This window comes from Nymphalis io, chromosome 25, assembly GCF_905147045.1.
Source record: "Nymphalis io chromosome 25, ilAglIoxx1.1, whole genome shotgun sequence".
NCBI lineage: Eukaryota > Metazoa > Arthropoda > Insecta > Lepidoptera > Nymphalidae > Nymphalis > Nymphalis io.
The window spans coordinates 2,032,486-2,054,518 of record NC_065912.1 but is presented as its reverse complement, the minus strand read 5'-3'; the positions used below and the strand labels follow the sequence as shown (position 1 = coordinate 2,054,518).

The 22,033-nt window shown below is 32.1% G+C and overlaps 1 protein-coding gene across 1 annotated transcript in view; it reads left to right on the top strand.

Annotated features, from left to right (window-relative positions):
• The first annotated feature begins 5,828 nt into the window (after positions 1 to 5,828).
• The window catches only part of LOC126778164 (facilitated trehalose transporter Tret1-like), a 28,360-nt gene continuing 12,155 nt past the window's right edge, over positions 5,829 to 22,033 (top strand). Inside the window, exon 1 of the mRNA XM_050501604.1 lies at positions 5,829 to 6,041. The gene's annotated coding sequence lies outside the window, so the exon portion shown is untranslated. The remainder of the gene's footprint in view (positions 6,042 to 22,033) is intronic.

Sequence of the window (22,033 nt, the reverse complement as noted above, 5' to 3'; positions counted from 1 at the left end):
AAACCACTTGATAATTAAATATTTTGGCATTTGACATTGACATTAAAATAAACAGTTTGAAAATTTATATGTGAATCAATAAAGGTTATTTAAACATTGTAATTAAAGTGTTGTTGTAAGATATGCTTTGATTTAAATTCAGTAATGATATTTTTTATACAATTACAATATTTACCTAAATAAATAATACAAAAAAAAAATTAATTGAAAATATATAGTAAATAAAAAAATAGCAAATTTCTTTATAGGTGTAATGTGTTGTAATACATTTAGGCGTTATCAATAAATAATATAATACGTAGTAAAAATAATGTGGTTGATTATTATTTACTCTTTGAATGAGTGAGTGGCTCTATGTTGTATGAGTTGTATGAATTTCTTGTGGTCTGAAAATGTTTTATTTCCCTGGTTAATAATTTACCTTAAATACATATTATATATTGATTTCTAATGCAATCCATGCATCATGCAAAAAACCAAGAGTATAACTTGATTTGGTTGATAAGAACTTAAATTAAATGAAATACAGTTTCATACACTCATTGCTATTAAATGATTTAGACTAAGTTTTATATTAAATTATGATTTCAATAAGTCTATCCTCTTGGGTTTTAAGGACAAATTCAATGTCAATTCAATATTCCTATTTCCTATGGGAAAAAGCTTACATAGATTAAAATTTATAAAGCATCAAAATATATTTGAAGAAAATAAAACAATTAAAATCATTGCTTTACAAGTACTGTTTTTAGTATTTCATATTTAAAAAAAAAAAAACATTTACATTATCTATACAGTTAGTTTCTTTGGCTGACCATAATTATGCATTTTATATTTGGATGAGACAGTTAAATTTCGTCGTTCGACAACATTTTGTATCGTTAAGGTCGGAAAAGGTCATTGTTATTTCAGTGAAGCAAACATGTGAATAAATAAAAAATATGTTGATGGTTACTTTAACGGAGAGGATATTACGAATTAAACATTTGACTTGATCCGTGTAAATGTAGGTAATTTAAATGTTCTAAATAAAAACTGCGGAATTTCACCCCGTTTTTATTTTGACTAGAATTCACGATGCACATTTTAGTCTCTATAGTTAGTATAATAAAATTTGTTAGGAATGTTTGTTACGCTTTCATGTCTTAAATACTCAATCGATCATCATGTAGCATGCACGTTGTCAATTACAGACAGATACTTAAGACATTTTCATACAACTTGAAATAAGGTTCGTAATTACATAATTAATTATACCCTAATTTTATTTAATAAAGAATAATTTATCATAATAAGTAACAATGCAAGGAAAAAACCTTTGTTATTATCTCTTGAGACATTTAGATAATATAATCCCCGAGGTATAATAATTTACTAACGACAAAAACTCTACCAAAACGGTACGGTAAGCGTCTTACTAGTTTTTCGTAACTTATAATCAAATTATAAAATTAAAATTTTAAATAATCCTCAACAGACAAATAACTTTTTGTTGGCCGTCTTAGTTAGTAGTAAATCTTAGTCACGTCAGGGGAACGGAATTTTAAATCAATCCGACCTGTGTAAGTTGGCAAGACCCTTTTGTCAAGTAGGATATGAGCTAATTGTAAAAATAACTATAGGTTACGTAGTTACGTATCGTTGTATTCTACATTATGTAAAACAAAATAATTTTTTTTTCATTTTCTGGCGTGTATTTGAGCGCAAAATATTCTGCCAATGTTAAGTATAAAATAGCTTTTAAGAAGATAATATAGTCTAACGTTCAAAATCTAGCATTGTTACTCTTATATCTGTCATTGTTATCTTTTTTATTGTCACGTAACATACATTAAAAGTTAATAGATCTTACACACATTTGTATTAACGTAAGTTAAAAATGTTTGCACAGTTTACTATTAACTGGTGTTCGCCCGCGGCTTCGCCCGCATATTAGGTAAAGGATAGATTGGTGTCTGGGGAAGGGTTGTTATAAAAAGTAGCATATGTTCTTCCTCAAGGGGCTAAGCTTGCTTCATACCAAATTTCATCAAAATCGGTTCAGGTTCAAAGCCGTGAAAGCGTAACAGACATACAGATATATTTCGCATTTAATATTAGTGTAGATTGTTTGTTGACTGCCTCGTTGGTCCAGTGGCTGCTTGTAAGGCCGCAGACCTGGACGTCCTGGGTTCAAGTCCAGGTCGAGAGAATAAAAAGTTATTGAGTTTTTCCGTCGGAAATTCTTAATAGCAGCCTGGAGAGGAAGGTTGTGTGTATAAACCCGTACTTTGGAAATCCTTTAAAGCCTGCGCCGCGTTGGTCTTGCGCCTGAAATCGGTCTGGAGAAGATTATTATTATTATAGATTGTTTGGTATTTATAATACATAACATGACTATGTTTATACCGCCCTTCTCTAGGATTGACTACACAAAATCAATCTTATTTTATTTGATTAAACAATTACAAAAGAACAGCTCGCCGCGTATTAACAAACGCTTATATGCCTTAAATGAGATACTTTAAAGTGCGTATCTAATTTTAGATAGTAAACATGTATTAAATACAATATGACGTCGTTTTTTATCACGATATGACAGTTTTCGTTAAAACTACACACGTTATCTGGAAGATCGATTTTTCGTAATCACGCAGTAACACTGGCTGGTAAGCGTTTGTCATTGTAATCGCGCTTTTAGATGATAAATAAAATAAGTGAGTGTTCGTTAATTGTTTTATTGCTCTCATTGCTTGATAACTCGGTGTTTGATAAATCTCATTGCGTCCATTAAGCATGTTCACTTAGACCTATTGTATTACCAACTTTATGGTTATAGGATAGGCTTTTCTTGTAACAGCTTAATATATTTTGAAGGACATTATTGATACATTAGTAATAAAACTTATATACTTGTTTTTATAATATAGGTAGGTGGACGAGCATATGGCCCATAAATAACCTGATGATAAGTGGTCACCGACGCCCATTGTAAGAAATGTTAACCATCGCTTACATCGCCAATGCGCCACCAATCTTGGGAACTAAGATGTTATGTCCCTCGTGCCTGTAATTACACTGGCTTACTCATCCTTCAAACCGGGACACAGCAATACTAAGTACTGCTGTTTTGCGGTCGAATATCTGATGAGTGGGTGGTACCTACCCAGACGAGCTTGCACAAAGCCTTCCCACCACAATCTTAGTTCCCAAGGTTGGTGGCGCATTGGCTGTATAAGCGATGGTTGACATTTCTTACAATGCCAATGTCTAAGGGCGTTTGGTGACCACTTCCCATCAGGTGGCCCATACGCTCGTCCGCCTTCCTATTCTATAAAAAAAAAAAGAAAAGAAAAAGATGCCAACGACTTCAAATTTCGTATAAGGGTGATTTTAAGATAAGATTAACTTTCAATATTGATGAAAAACTATGTCTATTGATAAATCACTAGGAAGTCTGCCTATAATGTTAAAGGTAATATATTTAAATTTATAACGTAATAATTCACTTTGAGTCGTAAAACAATGTAGTCAATGTATAGTCATTCCTTTTTTATTTATGTTATTTTTGTTTTTATTGTTATAGTCAAAGGTTTGTCACTTGGCAGATTTATCACCTGAGGAACTTATAAAACACAATGAACATGCTGATGAATGGGGTGGATATTTTGTCATCAAGGTTATTTATAATTATTTATATATAATTACATAGTCTGGTATTATACAGTTAAAGTATGTAAGAAGGGGTAAATATTTCTTACCAATGCCTATGAAGTGGTACAGACCACTTACTATCAAGTGGGCCATTTGGTCATTCGCCTGACTATATTATAAAAAAATACAATAAATAAAATTATATATATTTTAGAAGCTCAATCTTTTTGTAAATCAGTTAAAAATACACTGAAGAAAAACAAAGTATGCAAATTGTGTGTTGTCAAATTGTATGCAAATTTTACATTTATGAAAATTATGTATTCTTATTAATAAGATTTTTAATTATATTATTGAATTTTGATAATTATTACATAAATATTGAAAATTGTTATATTTATTATGAAAGATGTAAAGTGTCCAAAAGATAGTGTGTACAAAAAAATATATGAAAAAATTGCAAATTAATAAAAAAAAATTTCAGGGTCACGAACGTTTAGCTTCTATATTCAGAAAAGCCAAAGTATTTTGGAATATTAACGTGCTCTAAGCTTAAAACATAAAGTATTTTCAAATCTACGCATTGTCTTTACAACTAAGCTCGTTATATTTTGCTCTGAAGCATAGCAAATTTACATACACACATCGTTTACGAATTACCTTAAATATATCTATTCTATATATTGACACTAATTTAATTATAAATAATATTATATTTATAAGAAAAATTAAATTAAATATTACATAATAGTTAACTGTCTAAATTTAGCGTGTATATTTTTTTAATTACCAGTTATAAGCGAACACAGACATTATAGAGCCAAGTTAAGAATGAGATAATAAGAATCCGCCAATACCAAATATTAATTAATCAGATCTTTTTACCATGCATATATTCAAATATCTCAGTTCTTGTAGCATTTCTAATGGTACCTAAGAGGTTTTTGATATACAATATAATAAAATATAATAATTATATTATATGTGTAAAAACTTATACCAAATTGAAGTTATCGTAATCAGATTAGTTGTTGCGTGAATCTGGAACAGACGCACAAAATGTTTGTTGAACAACTATAAAATATTTTGGTCACACATTACTTATTTTTAAATGTATACAAATATCACCGATTATGCTGTATTAGTAGTTTGAAATTCACAATAATAATTGGCATAATCCCTTTGTTTCCATGTATCATAGAAGCAAAGTATGATTTTTTCCGAGTCAGCTATGAGAAGACATTGCCTTATAACATTGTCTTGAATAAACAATACCTATTGTTACTGGCAATCCCGCCTAGATCATAAGACTTCTTCGAATCATCATATGAAACTAAAATTATAAAGACTGACATGAAAATATTTTTCTACATTGAATTTGTGAAAACGATGTAATATTTATTATGCAACTACGCGATATGCGAGATTATTTATGACGTATTAAATTGTGTAAAATCACATTAACTAAAAATATTTCACAGTCAAGAGCGTCTGTTTATTTTTAAAATATTCCAATCTGAATCGAAATGTTTGTTGACGCCACAAGTCTATCGATGTGTTTGTTTGCTATTAAAATAGGAACAATTTAAAATTACATTATAATTACATGTACAGTACATGAATGATAATAACGTTCCGCTTGATATAAAAATACTCAAAATTTAGGATAACTGCTGACAAATCTAGGAATAACTGATTCTAATAACTTAAACATTACTGCTAAAAAGTCGCTTAAAAGTCAAATCATTTCATACAGTCAAAATGTATTTATGTTAAAGCTGTCTTAAAATACAATTTAATGTTTTTCTGATATCAATTAAAATATTTTCTGCAAAATTTTTTTACACCTTCGCCAATAAATATAATAAGCAATTAAATATTAATAAAACGTCTATAAAACTATAATTGTATGTCATATAATTGTGCGATATTAATTTTTTTTTTTTGAAAAACAAAAATATAAATAATCTTTTTTTATTCATTATCCATTTCTAAACTTAACAATAAAATAAAATGACGGTTATGCTCTTATGGTTTTTTACCATTTATAAAGAGACATTTTCATCAAAAAGTTTCTCCTTTATTTTTCAAGAAACAAATTAAATTTTGTAAACATTGTTTTTATTCGTTTTATAATATAAATAAATAGACGGTAATTACAAATAGAGCGCTACAAACGCTTGACAGCGACGCAGGTCATTTCAAATTATTTGGCCAGTGTTCCAAAATCCGGCGCGAACGCTGAGCGCGTCCATTGCTGCGTCCGTGCGCGCAATATCGTCATTACATAATTAAAAAAAAAATATTACGTCTATATAACGAATATTATACTAAATTTAGTGATTTTTAAGAACTGTTAGTGCAGTTATTGTTATTTTTTCTGCAATAGTTCGTATCTTTTATTTTTGGTAAGTGATTTTTTTTTATATATTACTTACTTACTTACACGGAGGTTAAAGTGTAACTTTTAACAGAAATGAGTTATAACGAAATATAAGTATAGTACAAGAATATACACGATGACCGTTACGAGTAATATTATGAAACGCAAAACGAGGTTAATTTTTTTGTACGACTACCCACGCTAAATTTTTATGAATTAATGTCATTTATCCTGAATATTTTACAATCAAAGGAATCAATTAATTCATAAGTCGCAAGATAATTCCTTAATCATTGGTTCACTGTTTAATCTCTTCTTCTACAAATTAAACTTTCAATTGGAGAGCATAATGCGAAAAATTACGATTAAAAATTTTCCTTTACATACTTTAATATATAAAATATTAAAGCTAAATTATTGATTGTATGCAATGAATTCATTCGGTTGGTAATCTAATAGTAATAGCTTATGCGTGCGTCTCGCTCACGTAGCTTTAAGCTTATTACGAAGCTCCATTTCGTATCCACTGTGTACTTTTCATAAGTGGCTTTATCCTGTTATCGTAACGGGATAATATCTATAACTGATATAAGTTAAATCGTTAGTTCATAAATATAAAAAGTTTCATCTCAAACGGCTCCATAGTTTTTTTGTCACGCTGGAACAAAATGACGGTTTATAGTTTTATAATTATATGATGTATATTTATGATTGATTGTGATTCTTTAATAATTCATTTCATAATATAACTGAAATTGAACATTTTTACAATTCAGTATCGTCGTTATCTCGAAATTATCAAATCGCTTCGATATATTCGATAAATTAAAAAAAAAATCAAATGTTTAATCAATTTCTATTAATTGTTAGGAAATTATAATGATACGTATATTTTATAAATGGAGAGGTTATGAAAATGCGCTAAAATCAGAAACTAAATTATATTTTAAAATATTTTTTTATCTTATATAGCGTGTTAATTAAGGAAGGTTAAGGCTATGTAACTTTAAGTACCGAATAGCGGAATATTAATTTTAAACGTCAACTATTATATATATATATATTTAGTACCTAGTATATAGTATGGAACTGTCAAGCACAGATAATCAAAATTTATTTGAAACCGCGTGACAGTTAAATAATTAATATCTACTTTTTTTAATTTCGTTATTATTTGTTTATGGAATGTCTTTATATTATTATTATTATATTATTGAGCACAGCAAACAATAATTTAATCTTAATTATAATACGCAAATAATGACGTTTTCCTTATAAATTGTGATTCAATAAAAAAATCTCGGGAGGATAAAGGTCTTGAAAGCAAGGACTAATTATAAATACTACATTATTTATTTATGTACATAATTTAAGGTAAACAACTGAGCAAAATAGAAATGGCATCGAGCGAAATGTAACAGTAAAATTGGTCTTTAAGAATTAAATTAAGGGGAAAATACGATATGTCTGGCTCTTAATTTGACTATTAAATTATAGTATAAAATGGCTGAAAACCATTCGAAAAACATTATTCTTATGTTTTTTGTCTTCTCGTTTTATGCCTTTATTTTAGAGGAACAGTAAAATTCGTCTACAGTAGTCATTTCGTCGTAGACGGATCTTTAAGTGTAGGGTTAGGTTAGGATTTTGCCAGTACTTCTCAAAAATAACAAAGCTATTCTTATTATTCGTATTTTAATTTTGCCTGTATTCCGTTATCCAAATTGACGCCAGAAATATCGTAATCTTGCCAAATTTCATACAATGTGAGGGTTCTTTTATTTAGGAAACACTATAGATGCTTTATATCGTCCTAGGCGTAGAAGTTAGGGGTGCTAAGTGAGTCTAAAAGGCCTTACTAGTTTTTGGGCTGAACTCTTTTACGAAATCAGATATTTACAAAATAACCCTTTACTCCCCATGCTTTGTAAATGACAGAGTTTTCGCGTTGTCATTAATTCATTTGACAAAGAAAAGGAAAAAAAGAAAAGATATCTACAGTAATTGATACAAAGAAATAATAAATAATACGCAGAAATATATCTGACTGATAGACTTACCGTCCTGTTTAATCACCCACGTAAAAAAGAGATATCAATAGGTATATTTAAATCAAATTATTTTTATATATATTATGTCAAATTATTTTTGTTTAAAACAGTATTCAATGTTTGAAATCAATAAGCAAAACGCATAAAGATTTTGACTTACTAGAGACCGTACTTAGCTGTGTGTTCGGTAGTTTTGATCGCCTCTCATAACAGACTTATGTTATAAAGTAAATATTGTTGTTTAAGGTAATAAAAAATTTGAGATGTTTATTAAACTAAGATAATATAATAATAATAATAACAACATCCTAGGACATTTTTCACACACGGCCATCTGCCCAAATTAAGCTTGTACAGAGCTTGTACTATGGAAACCAGACAACTGATATAATATACATATAATATTTTTCCTCTGTAAATACATACTTATATAGATAATTACACCCAGACTCAGGACAAACAGACATGTTCATGCAAACAAATGTCTGTCCTTTTTTTTTTTTTTTTAAATATATAAGCTAGCGCTTGACTGTTATCACACCTGATGGAAAGTGATGATACAGTCTAAGATGGAGCGCGCTTGCCTAGAAGATGCCTATTCACTCTAGACTTGAAGGTACCCGTATTGTAGGTGGTGGGAAAAACGGAGGTCGGGAGGGTATTCCAGATCTTAGCGGTGCGTATCAGAAACGATGAAGCAAATCGTTTCGTACGTGTCTTAGATACATCAACTACGTACGGATGCAGATCTTTACGATGCCTCGCAGTTCTATGGCAAAAAGGTGACGGAGGAACCAAATTAAATAGTTCCTGGGCACACTCTCCGAAATATATTCTATAGAAAACCGACAGACAGGCAACCTTACGACGGTGTTCCAAAGTCTGGAGTTTTGCGACCAGTGTCTGGTCGCCAATGAGCCTTCTAGCACGACGATCCACTGAATCCAAAGCCTCAAGCTGGTACTTAGCAGAGCCGTCTCATAAATGGCTGCAGTACTTTCCGGTGTGAAGTACTATTTGACCTTATTGAGGATACCAAGTTTTTTGCCAGCAGTTTTAGCTTGGGATTCAATGCATTGTCCAAAGTTGAGTTTCGATGTTAAGGTAACTCCTAGAAGGTCAATACTGTCGGTGATGGGTACAGATACGTTTCGGAAAGTCGGAGTCAGGGGGAATGGACTCCTCTTGGCGGTGAACAAACACGCTTGAGTCTTGACAGGATTAAATTTGACTTGATTATCGTCACCCCAATCTGATACCTCTTCCAATATCAAATTGATGCGTTCTACCAAGGCCTCTCTGTGCTCAAGAGAAATTCCTGGGTGGGAATCGAACCCACAACCTTCGGCGTGAAAGGCAAGCATCCACCAACCACGCCAACCGGCTCGTCAAATATATATTTAAGTCAGTGCGTTGTTTAGAATTTATATATATTATATTCTTATTATTATATATGTATATGGTTCGATATTACAATTATACAAAGCTTGCTGAGATGGCGGTTTCCACGGTGTCACTGCGGTAGGTATTAGGGTTGCGTGTTACACTGGTCATCACATAACACGTAACATTGTTGTTAAGAGTGATTGTTTTTTTATTCATGGGATAAATGTTCGTTAAGTCAGAATAAATTCATCGCCATAACGAAGTTTAATTACAAAAAAGCAGTATAAATTTTATAAAAATATTTAATTCTTCTAAATAAAAGATTTTACTGGTGGTAGGGCTTTGTGCAAGCTCGTCTGTGTAGGTACCACCCATTCATTGGATATTCTACTCGAAAACAGCAGTACTTGTTATTGTTGTGTTCCGGTTTGAAGGTGAGTGAGCCGGTGTAATTACAGGCACAAGGGACATATCATCTTAGTTCCCAAGGTTGGTGACATTGGTGATGTAAGCGATGGTTAACATTTCATTCATTGCCAGACATTGGCATGGGCGTTAGTGACCACTTACCATCAGGTGGCCCATATGCTCGTCCGCCCTCCGTCTCTATAAAAAAAACATCTTAGTTCTCAAGGTTGGTGGCATTGGCGATGTAAGCGATAGTTAACATTTCTTTCATTGCCAATATCTATGGGCGTTGGTGACCACTTACCATCAGGTGGCCCAGTGTACCTATGATACTTATATAAAATAAAAAAAGTTTTTATATCAACCTTTTCTTTCTCTGGTTAGCAGCTCTTCCATTATCACATCTATTCTATGGCACACCTGCATTTTTCAATGCGGCCACATTTTACAAGTAAATGTATGTCTACCCGCATAGAAAGTTAATAAAATATATTTAATCTAATGAAAATTGGATTTACAGTTCTAAATAACTGAGCGATTCCTGATGCTGCAGTTGATATGGACTTCTGGGGCTGAAAATCGGTAAAGAGAACATATATTATTTCTTAAAGAAGTTCCTTTTTGTATGTATGCTTATATATTGAAAATTATCTACTACAAAACATTTTCTAGTGCTTATTACTACTAAAATTACTACTAAATTTATTTATAGAAAAGGAATCTACAGTAAACGTATTAAGATTTAATGTAGAAATATAATAAATTTATTTAAAGCACTAAGATACTGCTATAATTACTTAAATTTATAAAAAAATAATGGATTATAAAATATCAATATATGATTTAAAAAAAAATTGACGGGCGGAAGACTGTATAAATAATTCCTTTTCCACAGATGAAAAAAAAAACTATAGATAACCTCGTCGTAACCGTGGACAGTAACTCTAAACTTACCGCAAATATAATATCAGTGGTTGCTTGCGGCTTCCAAGAGACTCAAACGGAAAGACGTATCATTGTTACAAGTAGGAATCACGCGCTCCTTTATCTTAACTAAAAGGATAGCAAAGCATTTCCTTGCTATCCTTTTCAATTCCATACGTAAAAAGAGATAGCAATATATTTCCTGTCAAAAAATGTTATAGATTATATACCTATATCATGCGTACATGTATTTCTTCACACATACGATACTAGGAGCGGACATCGCGTAAACAAACAATATTTATTGTTATTTAAATAGATTTGGCAATGTATCAATATAATTCTATAGATATAATAAGGCAAATGCATCTTGTCTGTTCGTGGATATATTTTGTAAATAATATTGCAATTAAGAATTTCAACACTATCTGTGACTTCCAATAAACAATTTAAAAAAACTTGACATAAACGTAAATGTTGCTGCTAGGAAAAACCTTCTTAAGGACTTTATTCGGAGTTTAATCGAGCACGCCGGTCCAGTGTGGGTCACTGGATCTACGCTAGACAGAAATATACCGACGCATGCTTTCCTGACACTAATCCCCTTGAGAGAACGGGATGAAACGAATGGCGAAATGTAAACCCAAACAATCAAACATAAATCTAAGCAAATAATGCATTCGATGAATTAATAGTCTTGTTTAAACAAAATTATTATCTTAGTAACGATTGATTAAAACCACCTCACCCAAATTGCTGGTTACGATACCACTAAGTACACAATACAAGTCAAACTGGATATGATACCACACAAGTCATTTAGACTTATCGATTGATTTTAGTCAGGGGGCCAATTCTAGTCATCTATTACGATAACATAGTCATATAATACGTTCCCGATTCAATTCCAATCCAACTTTGACTATTGAATATTCATTCGAATCGGAACCGAACCGATAATATGTTAACATATACGGTTATGTCAAAACAAAACGTAATTGTTAAGGCCACCTCTCTCTTTGAGAAGTTATGGAGATTCTTCCACCAGACTGCTCCAATGCGGGTTGGTGGATACATATGTGGCAGAATTTCAGTGAAATTAGACTCGTGCAGTTCCTCACGATGTTATCTTTCGAGCATGAGATGAATTATAAACAGAAATTAAGCACATGAAAATTCAGCGGTGCTTTGCATGGGGTGGAACCCACGATCATCGGTTAAGAGCCACGAGTTCTAATCACTGGACTTTTTTTTTTATAGAATAGGAAGGTGGACGAGCATATGGACCACCTGATGGTAAGTGGTCACCAACGCCCTTAGACATTGGCATTGTAAGAAATGTCAACCATCGCTTACATATCCAATGCGCCACCAACTTTGGGAACTAAGATTTTATGTCCCTTGTGCCTGTAATTACACTGGCTCACTCACCCTTCAAACCGGAACACAACAATATCAAGTATTGCTGTTTTGCGGTAGAATATCTGATGAGTGGGTGGTACCTACCCAGACGAGCATGAGGACTATCTCAGCTTAGACTTAGACCTTAAAATAATAGTGCAAAAATATTTCTTAAACATATGTATAAAACACCGTTTATTTTCTCCTCTGGAGACAGAAGGGCCGATTCAATTCCACACATCCACGGTCGTGATTTGTACATTATCTATTTTTGACATTGATATCTCATGTAAATATATGTTATCTATCCAAATTCGAACGCGGGGCGAATATTGTCTAGTCATTATAAAAATGTAGAAAATGTTATCTATGATATTAGAGGGTAGTGTACTCTTGTAAATAAAGGTCAATGCACGGTTTGTGCTGCCGCCATTAATCAAAGAACAAAGGGTATCATTATATCAATCGGCGTGTTCTTATCTATCAGATCCAGCATCCAAGATTACACTATAAGTACATGGAACAAACATAAACTTCTTACTCCAGTTAACCAACTGTACAAGGTTAGTAGTATATTGTGAGGCAATGTATACAGTTTTATAAAAAGAAACGTTTAATATTTTTTTTAAATGTAGTTATATATCAGTCAAAGAACTGAGAACACTTATGAGCTTCGGAATGAAATGATCGCCTCCAGGTCGATGGTTGATTTAAGTCATCCATAAAAGAATGTTTTTCTTTTTTGTTCGTTATGTTGTAATATTAGAATCACCTGATATATATACATAAATAATTTCGTATACTGTGGGATATTATATACCTTTTGACTGTACCAGGACCAGCGAGCTTGTGACTGTACATTGGTTCACATAACATATGTGGGCAGTGTCAATTTTTCTCCGGCGTAAGAAAGCGGATTTATTTATATATATTACGGTCTGTATGTCTGTCACGGCTAAACCACTGAACCGATTTTGCGATACAGAAAGCTTGAACTCCAAGGAAGCACATAGGCTACTTTTTATACTTCCACTTGATACTTTTGATACTCCTAATGAAAACTAGTAATACAGTAATGAAGATCCTCTGGATTTCAACTCGCGGAACTTCAATTTATTTTACTATTATATATTCAGTATTCAAACTACGATAAAAATCTCTATTTGTTAAATATATTTTATTTTAACAGAAACGTTATACTTGTATACATTTAATTGTATATAATAAACATAGCTACGTTATTTAATGGGTAAAGACTTATCTACTGAGCTTCTTGCCGATTTTTCTCGGTACAATCCACATTCCCAACCGTAGCTTTACCTTTAATACGAGCATACTTGATTATATGGATCAATTTTTTTGACTTAAATGTATGAGTAACGCAATAAGGATATATATATAAGTTACTTTAATAAATTAATACAACAGTGACATGCTAAAAAACCGCGTCATGTAAATAACAAAGGAAAACGGGTTACTTAGTATATTACGAGCAAGGGGATTATCCACAATTATACGATTTTATTTTACGAGTATTTTACCTCATATGTCAACTCTGATATGCGTATGAACTTATGATCACTACATGAACGATGAAAAAAAAACCCGCTGAGTTTCTTTCGCCAGTCTGAGGTGTTTATTTCCGAACCGGTGTTAGATTTATGACAATCAATAAGTATGTGTAACGCTTTTATTTTGATGAACTACTCATAGGATATTACGTTATCAAATCATATAGGGACACGTAACACATCAATTTTGAATTGGCTTCTAGAAAACACTTAAATCTAAGGTTTGTATTGGGGTTTTAACCTTACAAATACAACCGAATTTCACACAGACACCGATACCGAGACATACACAGGCAGTTGCTGAATTATACTAAAACTAGAAAACAACAAAGAAAAGTTATAACGTTATAACTCTATCTTGTATGTCATTACAGTCAAATTCTTTCAAAAATTTTCTGAACACATACAATATTTTTATGGTACAATTTTCACGTGTGATATTTATCCTAATAATAGACTAGAATATTTACCATATGGGCTCCATATGTTTACAACAAGCGGTAAAAGTTGTCGTCAATTCATATACGCTAACGGCTAAGTAACGTTTTGTTTAAATGACTGATTTCGGTCAATGCGGCCATTCTCAAGCCTGCGATGGAGATATTATAGTGCAAGTGTGTGCAAAGCACTCTCTACTCTCTCACTCTGAAGATGTATTTAGGCGCAGACCTTACTTAACGGTTTTACGTGCTTTACGAGGTATATGACTGTAAATACTGCTAATATGATTATAAATATTTATTTTACGAGGTATATGACTGGAAAATTTGGCTTGCTGGTAGAAGCTAGCCATCGAATATAGGGTTCTACCATGACTGTTTTAATAGGTACTTAATAATAATTCTTATATGAGAACTAGCCAAGTCAGACCTTAGGCTTAATATATTAATTTAGTCAACAACAAAGGCATATATCATAATATTGAACTTGACTCTCATTTCACATTTATGTTCTTAATGGGATATAAAGTAACAAAAAAAAAATTAGCTCAAGTAATAATTTCTGGTTAGAAATATTTATTTCTTATTAAGATTCAAGTAATTCACTTACATGATAAAACAGAATAAATATAGCATTCGCTTAATGCAAGTACATAAAATATACATCTAATATATGACAAGTAAGTTAACGAAACAATAGCAAAATACAAAGACTTAAAACTTAGCAGTAATGGAAGTAGCAAAGATTACGTTATATCGTATTTTTTTTAAATGTATAATTTGAATGTTGCAATTGTTTTTGATTGTTTTATTTATCTTGGTAATTTATTATATAACTGTGCCCTTTTAAATATTATACGTTACTACTGTAATTAGGTTCTCGGGTGCATAAGATCAAATTCTTAGAAATTTTTAAAAAAGTGTTTTTGAAGTTTATTTTTTTTTAGTATATTTTATGTAATTTAAAAAAGAGATAAAATTATTAATGACGTAAGCTAGACTATCTGATTCGTAGAATATTCGTTTGCCAACTTTCTCATTAAAAAAAAAACATAGGTTTATATATAAAAATGATATTCACCAAGGAGGTGAACTAATTAATTTGTATTATTAGCAGAAGCCTACACGACGGTCGTAATTTTAAGACAGTTTACAATCTAGCTAGATTTATAAAGTAAAAGTCATTACAGTTATATTATTTATTTATATATATATGTAGGTATAGTATTGTTTTTTTATAGAATAGGAAGGCGGACTAGCATTTGGGCCACCTGATGGTAAGTGGTCACTAACGCCCGTAGACATTGGCATTGTAAGAAATGTTAACCATCGCTTACATCACCAATGCGCCACCAACCTTGGGAACTAAGATGTTATGTCCCTTGTGCCTGTAATTACACTGGCTCACTCACCCTTAATACCGGAACACAACAATGCCAAGTACTGCTGTTTTGCGGTAGAATATCTGATAAGTGATTGGTACCTACCCAGACGAGATTTCACAAAGCTCTATCACTTATACACTATATAGAGCTTTGTGAAATCTAATATAATAATATTATTATATTTAAAAAAATAAAGTTGAGATGATCAGTACACCTCCTTACCGCTTTATTTATTTATTTCAACCCAAAGGTTGTGTGGAAGAGATCGCTCTTTTAGCGATAAGGTCGCCTTTTGTACATAAATAGTTTTCGTTTTTTTTAATGTTTATGTTTAAAATGGTTCCGTAACTCTTTGGTGTACAATAATATATATGTGCATATTCTATTATATTCTAATAATATATAATGTTACATAAAATATTTATTCATTATAGAGATTGAATATACTATACTCGTGATTACAAATTCGTTTCTAGTATTTAATTCCAATCATTTATGTATATTAACCGACGGTTTCTAGTAAATCATTAACATATCATATGTCACTTAATATGAGTTTTTATCATTTCGTTGAGTTATTACAACCTTTGTACCTCAGATTCAATCAATGTTAACCTTATCATAAAGTCGCGTCATATCAAAGTAATGTGTTTTTTAGTAAAATATAAACAAACGCTTATTATTTGTAATGATGTAAAATACTTAAGTGTGTGCGTACTTTAAGGTTTACTTTTTATTTCCTAACTAATAATCCGATGGGACGGCAATCGCATTCGACTGGAGAGACTTCAGGCGCAGGACTAACGGCTTACATTGCTACAACTCTTAGAGTTTGGGCTGCTCTATGATAATTACTCACAAAGAGACTTGTCATAAGGATTATTGAGAATTTCTATTTCGAGAGTGAAACATAAAAACCGAGACTATACCGCAAAGTGAAGCGCGTCGCTTAGCATTTTTGTTGCATAGCAAATAATGTGTTGCCTAGAATGACTAGATGGCGTTAAGTCCGCTTCTTGTACCATAAAATTTCTAGTAATTGGATATAAATAACTAATAATATAAAATTAATTACATAACATCAATTCAATGCTATTTTACCGTAAATATATTCTATTAATCCATTCCAAGTGATCACCAAAATAATTAAGCTTCGTCGAATTAAATTCATAACTTATCTTGACATAACCTACATTATAGATGTTCGTGCTAACATCCAAATCACGTAGCTGCTGCCGTGAGAAGATGTATAACGATGTTTATTTCCCAAAATAGGTTATAATATGAGAACGATTTGGCTTTAAACCGGCAGCTATTTTAGTTCATCACAATACGTAAATGTATTTAAAAAAACTAGCTGTATCGCGCATTTTCACCTTCGTCAAATATAACTGTACCGTCCTCGTTGTTAACGCGATGGTAGTCTTTATATACAATAAATGGTTTATCTAACGCATAAAGGTAAAGAAAAATAACTCAAAGGTTGCGTTGGTGATCTATTATTCAAAATATTGATGTCGATAAAGATAATTTTGTGTATGTGATAACGAAAACAGAGGACTTTGCTTATTAATTTTTAGTATTTCTAATAATTTAAAAAACCGAAACGAAGAGTTTTTACAAAAAAAAAACAACGAATATGAATGCTGTTATGACATTAGCTGAGGAAAAAAATAATACAATCATTGAAGATACATAAATGTTTTTTTTTTATATAGAATAGGAAGGCGGACGAGCATATGGACCACCTGATGGTAAGTGGTCACGAACGCCCTTAGACATTGGCATTGTAAGAAATGTCAACCATCGCTTACATATCCAATGCGCCACCAACTTTGGGAACTAAGATTTTATGTCCCTTGTACCTGTAATTACACTGGCTCACTCACCCTTCAAACCGGAACACAACCATACCAAGTACTGCTGTTTTGCGGTGGAATATCTGATGAGTGGGTGGTACCTACCCAGACGAGCTTGCACAAAGCCCTACCACCATAAAATTTGTTTATATATTTATTAAATTGAAGAGGAAAAGTAATTTCAGCTAGCTGTAAAAATTATATCATCTATAAAATAAAGTACACTCCATAAAATGAAGTCTATAAAATAACCACAGTTTATAAAACTGATTTTGTGTACTTAATTCTGTATATAAAACTTCGAGTCACAATTATAAAATTACTTTATCGCGTGCTGCGTAAATACATATGTTGATAACTCGGACCGGCCATTATCACTATACCTACACGAATAATATAATATATTTTAAGAACAGTAAAAATAATACGAGATTAAAATTTAGTTACTATGAGACTGCTTAGTATGAATTAATCAATGAAAAGTATTACGTAATTAACAGATATAAAAAAAATATTTAATAGTGGCAAAAAAAAAACAAAAAACCCCTCTAAAAACCAAATCAAATGTGTAATAGGCTTTTTAACTTTATTATAAGGAATCCCGTCTCCCGTCGAGAATCTTCATGTGGAGTTTAAGGTCTTCACGTGAATATATAACGAGTGGAATACCACCTTAATTAATTAATTAATTTAATTTATTTTATTTTTAATCCAAACATGTCATTTAGTACTTTAAACTACTTATAACTAAGAGTATACTTATAACTAACAGAATCAATTAATTGAAAAATTGTAATAAAATGATAAAAATTTACTAGATAATTTTTGTACAAAAAATGATGATATCCCCCTATCAAAAACATAAATGTGAAATGACAGCCAAGTTCAATATTATGATATATGCCTTGGTTGTTGACTTCAACGACAAAAGAAGTCAGATCTAAATGGGTGCCAAGTTCAATGGTCAGTCCTTAAATTTATTTATAACAACATAAAATATTATATCTTATAAATTAGGATAATATATTGAAGCCTTTTATTGAGGTCTGACTACATACATACACACCGTAAACGTACCGTGTTAACGTCTCACTGCTGGGCTAAGGCCTCCTTTCCCTTTTGAGGAGAAGGTTTTGGAGCTTATTCCACCACGCTGCTCCAATGCGGGTTGGTAGAATACACATGTGGCAGAATATCAGTGAAATTATACACACTCAGATTTCCTCAAGATATATATATTTATATATAATACTTATATATATATTGTAACATGAAGTATATGATATACAAAAAAAAATTTTGACGTCGTCCTGGCTGATTCGGGCTACGGTGACTATTCTCAAAAGAGAGCCAACTACGCGTGGCATATTATATTGCACAGATTTGTGCGCAAACACAGATGTACTCTCTATTTCTTTACTCTCATAATATAATGGTATGATAAATTCGACATGATTGGAAATAGCGCATATAGCGCAATAGTTCGGGCGCAAGACCAACGGCTTTTTGGTTAACACTACTAATTTCCTGACTAATAACTGCTACTGAACTACCCAATTATTATTTTTTCGAACCCAGGTCCTCGCAATATCCACCTTTAATATACAATATAAGCAAACTAGTAACTATAAGCCGAGATGGCCCTGTGGTAAGAACGCGTGAATCTTAACCGATGATCGTGGGTTCAAACCCGGGCAAGCACCACTGAATTTTCATGTGCCTAATTTGTGATTATAATTCATCTCGTGCTTTACGGTGAAGGAAAACATCGTGAGGAAACCTGCATGTGTCTAATTTCACTGAAATTCTGCCACATGTGAATTCTACCAACCCGCATCGGAGCAGCGTGGTGGAATAAGCTCCAAACCTTCTCCTCAAAAAGAGGAGAGGAGGCCTTTAGCCCAGCAGTGGGACATTCACAGGCTGTTACGGTTACGGTAAGCAAACTAGACCACCGAGGCATCCATAAATAATCTTATGATAGTTTTATTCTATGTCGATTTGAGTTGGGTGGATGAGCTAATATCCCAAAACGATAAACGATTACTATGACTCATGATTTAGAAGCAGACTGACAATGGTTTGCTGTTGTCAAACATTGCCACCTTGAAATAGACCAACGACCAATCAGTTATTTTGTCCAAACATCTTATTTCGAGATTTTTATACTTATATTAATATTATAAAGTGGAAAGATAAACTAATACTGATTTTAATATTTTTTTCACCATTGAAAAGCTACTATATTTCAGTAATAATATGAATAAGGATTAAGCAATTATCAAAAACTCTACAACAGTATTTGTAGAGTTCACTGCCTCGTTGGTCTAGTGGCTTGATATAAGGCCGGAGAGCCGGAGGTCCTGGGTTCAATTCTCAGGTTGGGCCAATAAAAAGTTATTGGGATTTTCTGTCACATAACAGAACAATTTTATTTGTAGAGTAAGCCAGAAGGAAAATCAGAAAAGTTAATGATAATGTCCTCCAGACCGATTTCAGCCACGGCAGCCAATCTCAAGAGACCATTAGCCAACTATGCAGGAGATATTATAGTGCACAAGTGTGTGTGCAAACACAGGTGCACTCTCTATTCCCTAACTCTCATAATTCGATGGGACGGCTATCGAACACGACCGGAAAGAGTTTAGGCGCAGGACCAACGGCTTTACGTGCTTTCCGAGGCACGGGAGTGTACACACTTCCAACTTCCTCCACTACTGAGAATTTTCTGACAGAAAAACCCAATAACTTTTTATTGGTCCGACCTAGGAATTGAACCCAGGACCTATGAGGCTACGAGGTTTTGTCTATGTATACTCCTTCGATTGAAATAGGCTATATGTATTTCTATAATACTGTTTATTATATCTCCAAAAGTTTAACTTCATTATTATTCATGTAACATTGTATATATGTTTATGACATAATAAATAAACTACAGATAAAAACTCTCGAGGTATTATAAGATTTATATTCCATCGTATACGGTAGCGTAAGCTTAGTCTTAATCTCCTTTGAAGATAAGCAACTGAAAGTATTATTACATATCTTGCATTGATAAAATGAATACCCGGTAGCTCACAATTGATACATCGATATCTCTGTCTTGGCGGTTAAGTGGATACTCATATAGCTGCGGTTTGAATAAGGGATCAATCCTACCTAGATTTTGGAAGGGGCAACAAAAGTTTAGTTCTGTCAAGTCATTTTTGGAGCAGCTTGGTAAGCTACGGTATAGCAGCGATGTGAGCAACTCCGGATTTATACCTAAACATACAAGACACCGGCCTTTGGAGTCCCACCCAGCCAGTAATATTATAATTTTACTCTCATCGCTTCGGAATGGGGGCGCCTCAAATGTAAAAGTGTGTAGGGGATTTGGATTTCTGGGCATGGAGGGTGAGAAAGCGTCATGTCGTTTACCGTCACGACGTACGAGTCAGTCTTCGAATTCACGTTTGTATATATGTGCCAATAGTTGTTTCTCAACAAAGAGTGCATCTAAAAATATAAAATTATATAATATATCGATAAATATTTGTAAGCTTCACACACGTATTAAGCGCTGGTTGGGTTTTATTAGGCTGAATTTTCATGTACTTAGTTTTGGTCGCATACTACTTTAAATGAAAAAGTCTGACCAGCAGTGGGATATTTATAGACTTTTACTTTTTTTAATACAATGAATAGAACCACCTCGCTCACCACAATTAATACACTGAAGCTTTTCTAATAAAAACATGAATTCCTCTTCATATGTTCTCGATCAATATATTAAAATATGTATTTATATATAATATCATTGTTTCCCGATGTCACGTTAGCCCACATATCGAAGGTTACGTTCAAGTGGCACTTATCATTATCAGCTTGGTGAGATTTGGCGCCGATGTTTATCGCTTCGATCATTCGCTTAAATGCTTTACATTGTACGTTGTATGTTTTATATTATATTTAGAAAGATATATAATATTTCCAAAAAGATCATCGTATGAAACATTTATGGATATGAATAATTCTATTTCATTTTATTCTTTAACGGCTTCTCTTATAAAGGCTCTATAGTGGTTGATTGGTTGAAAATATTATTTCTCTTTCTGTCAGAATAAGACACGGTTCAGCTATTCACCCCCCTAAGTAACATTTAGGTGGAGCTAATACTTTCTAGCTAAAAGCAGGTTACTACAAGTCCATTTTAGTTGATCAAAAGCTAAATTAAAAGAGATCTGAACTGACTCAAATTTCATTTAAAAAAAAGTAACAACCTTTGATTATTATTCTTTAAAATATTCGTTTTCGTTGGAGAAAATATAGTTTTATTTATTTATATACTTTATTGCACAATAATATTAAATTACATTTACATAAATGTTTTTTTAGCATAAGTTATATATTCATAAATACATACATATACAAAAAAAAACAAACAGAAACATGCGTAATTATGTTTATGTTTGTTTTGTAGTTATAAAAAAGTAATTATAATAAAGTTTTTTTTTTAATAAAAAAATTGAGAAATATTTACTATATTTACCTAACCTGCTGCTGTTGTCAGCCATTGTATATAAGTTGGTATTACTCTTAGAGTTGTC